The sequence below is a fragment of the Solanum verrucosum genome, unplaced genomic scaffold (genome assembly GCF_900185275.1).
Source record: "Solanum verrucosum unplaced genomic scaffold, falcon-dt-bn FXZP01000228.1, whole genome shotgun sequence".
Taxonomy (NCBI): Eukaryota; Viridiplantae; Streptophyta; class Magnoliopsida; order Solanales; family Solanaceae; genus Solanum; species Solanum verrucosum.
Genome location: NW_026020210.1, coordinates 3,247,819 through 3,255,435, shown reverse-complemented (window position 1 = coordinate 3,255,435; position 7,617 = coordinate 3,247,819). Strand labels below are relative to the sequence as shown.

Here is a 7,617-nt window from a genome sequence, read left to right as displayed (position 1 = left end):
AATTGTTGAATGGGGAGCAGAAAAAAAGAAAGAGGTGTTTAATTGGCATACGTGACCAAATTAAAATTGATTTCCCCGAGGAAAACTAATTAATCACACAATTAATTTGGGAGTGATAGTGACCTAAAGTTGTACAGTGTAAAAATCACCAACACCACTAATAATTGAGTCAATAAAATATTCGATTTTTGTTCCAAAATATCAAATGGACCCTTTACTTAACTCCTCACTTTAACATATTAACGTTAAAATGGTCCACTATATATACCCCTTCATATACTTTTTGCCTTACCAATTCAATTAGCAACAACAACACCAACACACACACACACAATAATGGATCAAAATTTGGTAGGGTTGGAAAGAAGTTTTGGAAAATTGTTCGAGTGGCGTTATGCATGTTAGGAAAAGGTATATCAAAGCAGAAAATAATGCTCGATATCAAATTAATGATGAAGCGTAGTAAGATTGGTAGTTACAAAGCCGTGGTCCAAAATCTCATGTTCCACTTCCACCACGACAACCAAAACAAAAACCTTCGGTCCGATCACGTCGAGAGTGGTAATTTACCATTTTGCCCTCCACATGAGGATGAGTATTATGAGTTTAGCTGCACTAGCAGCCCAAATTTGGACATGAAAAAACACACTACTAGTCATGAAGAGGATGCTGTGGTGATGAATGCGGCGGTAATGAGAGCCACATTGGAGATGATTAAGGGTGAAACAACGTCACCTGATAATTATTTTCGTGGGTTTGGGAGACAGTTGAGGGTTACTGACTCGCCTTTTCCGGTGAGAGATGAGGCGGAAGAAATGGATAATCACGTAGATGAGAAAGCTGATGAGTTTATCTCAAAGTTCTACAGAAATTTGAGACGACAATCCTCATTTTCTGCTTCATAATGTTGCAAACAATATATTTAAAAAATATACATGTTTTCTTGATTTGTTAAATCAATCCTATTATAGTTTTTTTGCTTTTGTTGGAGCTGTACATGAATATTAGTACTCTATGTACGTGCTCAAAGACCACTACTAAAATAAAAGCAGAATTTGGCGATGAATAAATTTCGTAGCTAGACAGCAAAAATCTGTACCTATGTGCATGTCTTGTCTATGACTACTAAAATAAAAGCAGAATTGTTTAAATGTTATTAGATTCAATGTCACCTTAATCTTCAGCAACATTTATATAGAGTGTTGGTAAATTAAACCTATGTTATTGCCATTGAAGTTGTCTTTAGAAATATATGAATTCCATTTAATTCATATATTTAATCAAACACTATTTTATAACATCAAAAATGGAAATTACAATAACAATCCGGTAGAAGGTTCTTACTAGAAGAATTACTAAATTCAGAACAACATCATTCACTTAATACAAAATCTGTCTAATTCAATACAACAACTCAAATAACGACTTGCAAAAGATGCAAATAAGTAATATATTAGGATAAGTAAAGTTTAAATAGATTAAGTCAAGTTAGGTCGTTTTGTTCTGATTTTCTTAACATATTTGAGTTTTACTTTTCCATGAAAGGAAAGTGAAAATATTACCATAATTACTTTTATTTTTTTATGTAGTTGCTTAGAGAGTTCTGTATAAGACGAGATTTTCTCTCAACAATTTCAATATTTCCTTTTATATTACTTTTTACCATATAATAATTAATATAATGTTTTTTACTATAGTTTTTATTCATTTGATTTATCGCCTCTATAATTTGCAATTATAAGCTTACACATGCATTACGTCTTAATTCGTTCTAACCCAAAAAGTCACTCATTAGCAATGTGATAATCTTGATATTCTTGATCTTATGTTCCCCTTATTAACATTAATGTTACCTTTTTATATATAGTCATTTCAAACCTGAGTACAATGCCAAATGCAAAGCACGTTGAATAAGGTAACTCAATCAGTCAACCTAATGTGAATATTTCAAAACTTTTTAACCTTTTTCAACGTCCAATACGGCCAAATTAATGACTATTTGGCCAATAATTAACTTTGAAAAGCTTCAAAGAGTACTTGCCAAAGTGTAAACAAAAAGCAAGAAAAAGGAGAACACTTCAAGTTAAAATAAACAATATTGAACACATGCCATGGATCAGCTTTTTGTTATGTTACATTTCTTGTATCATTTATTTGTTTGTTAGCAGCTGCATTTGGTAGACAGGAGGAAACCACGAGGAACTAGGAAAAAATGATTTATTTTATGCATTCTTACCTTACATTTCTACAGTAAGTGTAAAATATAACAACAATCCATCTTAAGGAACTTGTTGGCACAACTACGATTTTGCTATGTTTTGGCATTTCAACTAGTGAATTTAAGTTGCAAACCCTTTTTTAACACGAAGAATTTAAAAGCTTTAATTTCATATTCATTTTTTAATGTTAAATACATCGATAAATCTTTAAACTTGAGATATAGTAAATTTAATTTAGATAGTCAAACTGTGACTTGTTTCAATTAACTATATATACACCCTTAACCAGAGGTCTCGGTTCGAGTCTTGGGTATGGAGAAAATTCTATTGGGAGCGCCACCCCCGAATGGGCCCTGCAGTGCACGATCTGGATTTAGTCGAAGATCCAATGTGGGCTCCAGACACCGGGTGGGAAACCAAAAAATTAACTATATATGTGAACACAATAAAGTGTTTCCAATTAGGCACTTCCGAATTAATTTTTCGGAGCTTTTTTGCGTATGTTTCCAAATGCTCATTACGTCACATGCCTGAATTACCGAAGTCTCGCTTCCTCCATGTTTGGAAAAACTCCTACCTTAACCCGAGCATCTTCATTTCTTATTCCGTCTCTCCTAGTTTATCAACACACACATCTCAGAATCCTTATTTCAACAACTTTTCATCTTCTAATTATGAGAGTACTTGACTAACCAACGTTTTGTCTCATACAACATAATTTCTCTAATTCTACCTTTTTTATAAATGAAAAAAGGTTACTAATATCTAAAAAATAGCCGGTTTAATTTATTCAGAACAACTTTTCCATACAAGAACACGTGAAGTTTACAAGAAGAAATATCTTAGTAGTGGCCTGATGATCCCTTTAAAATGCAAAGCACATTGAATGAGGAAAATTAATGATGATCACTCAAATCAATTAATCAACCTAATGTCAAGATTTCAAATCTTTTTAACCTTTTCAACAACTACGTCCAATATAATTATAAAACAATGGGTACCCTATTTGGCCAATAATTAACTTTAAAAAGCTTCAAAAAGTGGAAGCAAAAAGCAAGAGAAATGATCGAAGTCTTCAAGTTAAAATAAACAATATTGAACACATGCATGCCATACATCAACTTTTTGTTATGTTACATTTCAATTGTATCTTTATTTATTTGTTGTTAACACCTATGGTTTGGTACTTGGTAGACAGAAGGAAACCACCAGGAACTTGGAAAAAAAGTAATTATGTTAACCTAAAGTTATGTCAATGTTGTTTAAAAGCTAGCTAGCTTAATTAACATTTCAAATTGTAGCATATAAACTATGTAATTGTAGTATATATTAATCTAAACTAGTCAAAGTATAAATATTGAGCTGAAAGAAGAAAAATCTTATACATACTTTCACACTTCCCCGAATTCCAAATATTGAAAGGAATGAAACCTAGAACATATCGACATCCTCTTAAATTTGACAGATAAATAAAATATTTTAAGTCCAATTTTTTCTAGTTAAGTATTTGAATACAATAAGGTGTTTCGAATTAGACACTTCCGACTTAATTTTTTGGATTTTTTTTTTTGTGTGGTCCTAAGTGCGTGCTCAATACGTAGATAAGTTAACCACTTACAGTATGTCACATCTTTTAATTATAGAAATTAGTCTCAATAAGTCGTAAAAACTCGGATTTGTTATATATAATTGATGTTGATGTGTGTAATTAATTAAAGGAGGATGTACATTTAATGTGATCAACTAAGCTATGTAATGTTCACTTGAAAATACGTACATCAACTTTCACGGAATATGCGTTGGAAGTATCTAATATTATAACAACTCGCAAATTGAAAGAACTAGAAAGAGTCGTTTTTGGAAAGAATGAAAAATTTAGAAAAAATTGGTTAAGTTATGTTAGGTTTGAGTTTTGGGTCAACTTCAAATGACCATAACTCCTAGCTCAGGATAAGTTAGGTGTGCTACCAGATACCGTAGGAAAGGTCTTTGAATTATCTTTCCAACGCCACGAGTTTGCTCAATTTCGAGTACGTATGAAGGAGATATGTCCATTTGAAGTCGGGTTGTTTAGATAAGGAAAGTCTAAACCGGATTTTGGAAGGGTGTTATGGTCTTTTCCTTACCCAATTAACTTATTTCGTTTTTAGTGAATTAATTAGGGTCAAAACTAAATTGGTTCAGTTTGCACAATTGTAAATTCACGCTAGGGCTTTAGAGAGAAGAACTCAAGAGAGAAGAGAAGAGGAAAAATCAAGATTCATCGTCTTCGTAAGGAATTGATTGCGGATTTCGTCAAGGATTTGATCCTACGAGGTATGTGAAACTTTCATAACATTGGGTTCATTCACCCACGTTCCAAACATGTTTAATTCTGCGTGGATTCGTTCTAAAAAGATTGAAAGTTTGAATGTTCTTGATGGGTGTTCTTGAATTGCTTTCGTTCTTGAATTTGGGTTGAGATTGAGGAGTTTCTTGATATTAAAGTGTTGATTCCTTGAGTTGTTTGAGTTAGATTTTTGTATATATGTTTTGGGTATCTGCTTCTAAAGAGAATTTGAGAAAAGGGATCGAGTTTAATCGAATTTAGATAAGAAAACGAGTTGAAAAGTTCGTCGGGTTTGCCTGCGGAGGGGCTGGTGCGGCGCGCCGCCGTAGCGCCAGGAAGACTGAGGCGGCGCGCCAACAGTGTGCCAGAAATGAGCCCCAGTAGCTTAAGGGCTGGCGCGGAGCACCAGGAACGCGCTCGGGTCATCTGCCCCACCCGTTTTTCGTTGTTTAGCCCGTCTAAGTCCTTCTAAAGTGTACTAACACATCCTATTGATTCTAACTACTCTAAATGACTTCTAAACACTTAGAAATCATCCATAAACTTGAATCATAACCTTGAATCCAAAAAAATCAAATTCAAGGAAAGTTAAGAGCCAAGTTTAGAAAGTTCATAGAGTCTTTCCAAAAACTCTTTTACAAATGTTTTAATCTTGTTTTACAACTTGAGTTTTGAGTTTAGTGAGAGTAACAAATGAAGTTCATTTCTTCAAAAAGAGTATATGGGAACTAAGTATTCCCAAAGAATAAATGTTTTCACATTTAAACAAGAGAGGTAACACTGATTTCCAAGAGAGCTTTTGAGCTAGTTTTTGAGTAATTATTTCTGACCAAAGAAAGAGTTTTGTTTTTAAAACATATGAGCTGAGTATATTTTGGGAGTAGTATTGAGCACCGATATGGGGACGAGCTCATAATAACTCAAGTCTCCATAAACTATGTAGCCATCATGGATAGAAATGATCATACTTTTTAGATGACTCATTAGTGCTTTTTAGCATAGACTAGTGGATCCACTTAGTTGAAGCGTTATATATGACGGCAAAGTATTGGACAGTTTTGGCAGCGTGGGCAAAATGTTGTATCATCACATAGGCTCATAGTGGTGGTCGGTTAGAGAAACTCCCACAGTATTATATTACTTTATTATATGAGTGAACTGAGTTGTTATTGTATCTCTTTAATACATTGAGTTATCACCTATTGTTTTAAATGCTTTGTATAAACTACACCATTATTGTTGTTTTTACTTTGCATTTGAGTTGAGTTATTCATGGGCGGTCGAAGGATGACAGAGCAATCACACCTTGCTCCCTCCTGACATCTATTGGGAGGGAACCTCCTTTCAGAGTGTGATTCGTCATTTCTAATGCGGTTAATTGCTATTACTTTTTAGGAAAGTTCCCATCTGCCTATGCAGTTAGCTCGTGAGTTGAGTAAAGCCAAGGTAAGTGTTCTTTTTAGATTCTTTTCAAGTTTATGTCTTGTTTAGTATTCCCCTCGCATACTCGTACATTCAATGTATTGATGTCATTTGGCCTGCATCGTTTTATGATGCACATACAGTTAACCAGGATCAACATCTAGCACCTCGTTGATACAGTTGAGCACTCACAGTTATTTGGTGAGCCTCCTTGCTTTCCAAAGGACTCCTTTTACATTTCTTTAGTATTATAGTTGTTAGGATGATCGGGGTCTTGTCCCAACATCCCTATTTGTTTTAGAGGCTTCATAGACAAGTAGTCATAGTTCTTTAGTCTTGTATTTTAGATGTTTTGCGTACTATAAGACTTGAGTTGCCATCTATGGCTAGTTTGAATGTTTATCCTTAAATGTTCTGAGTTTAAATTGTGACAATTGATGCATTTGATTCATGTAATAATGCTTAAAGTCTTCCGCTGAGAGTCTAGAGAGGCCAAGGGTTCGCTTGGGGCCAGAAATTATTTTCGAGTGCCAGTCCCGCCCAGGGTGTAGGCTCGGGGTGTGATAAACTTGGTATCAGAGCACAGAGTTCAAGAGTCCTAGAGAGTCTATGAAGTCGTGTATGTAGAGTCCTAGTTATCGATGTGAAGCGTGCCGCATCTATAATTAGGAGGCTGTAACATTTAGGAACTATCTCACTTCTTTCACATTCATTTCGTGCAAGTGAGTTAATCTCTATGAAGTTTCCTTCTAACTCGTGCTTGCGTGTGTGTTTCAGTAATCATGCCTCCACGAAGAGCTGTCAGAGGTCATCCTACTAGGCGTAATGTTGAGGAACAAGGGGTACCTAATGTACCTGAAGTGCAACCCCAAGGGGAAGTCACCAATGTTGAGTTCAGGGAAGCGATCATAATGTTAAGTCAAGTTGTGACCAACCAAGCTGGGCAGAGGGAGAACCGACATGAAGTGAATGATACTTAAAGAATCTGTGAGTTTCTAAGGATGAATCCCCCAAACTTTATTGGTTTAAACACTACTGAGGATCCAGAAAGCTTTGTTGAGGAACTGCAAAAGGTGTTTGAAGTTATGCACGTTGCTGATGCTGAGCGAGTGGAACTAGCTGCATATCAACAGAAGAGTGTTGCTGGGACTTGGTTTGACCAGTGGAAAAAGGGTAGAGCTGAGGGTGCACCAATTTTGAGTTGGGGTATATTTAATGAGGCCTTCTTGGGGCGTTTCTTTCCTCGTGAACAGAGAGAAGCCAAGGTACAAGAATTCCTTACTTTTAAGCAGGATTCACTAAGTGTTCATGAGTACAGTTTGAAGTTCACCTAACTTTCCCGATATGTTCCGGAGATGGTTGCAGATATGAGTTGTATGATGAGTCTGTTTGTTGCTGGGTTGTCTCGTATGTCAAGCAAAAAGGGCAAGGAAGCTATGCTAATAGGGGAAATGGATATAGCAAGGTTGATGGTTTATGTTTTGCAGGTTGAGGAAGAAAAGCTGAGGGATAGGGAATAATTTAGAAACAAGAAAGCTAAGACAGGGAATGAGTCAGGACAACAAATGAGTAATATGAACCGTTCTTTCTTTCAACAAAAGCAAAAGATACTTGCTCCATCATCTGCTAGTGCACATGCACCCAGAA

General features: G+C 35.3%; 1 pseudogene; it reads left to right on the top strand.

Annotated features, from left to right (window-relative positions):
* The first annotated feature begins 336 nt into the window (after window positions 1–336).
* LOC125830480 (uncharacterized) lies at window positions 337–905 on the top strand (annotated as a pseudogene).
* The last annotated feature ends 6,712 nt before the right edge of the window (window positions 906–7,617 follow it).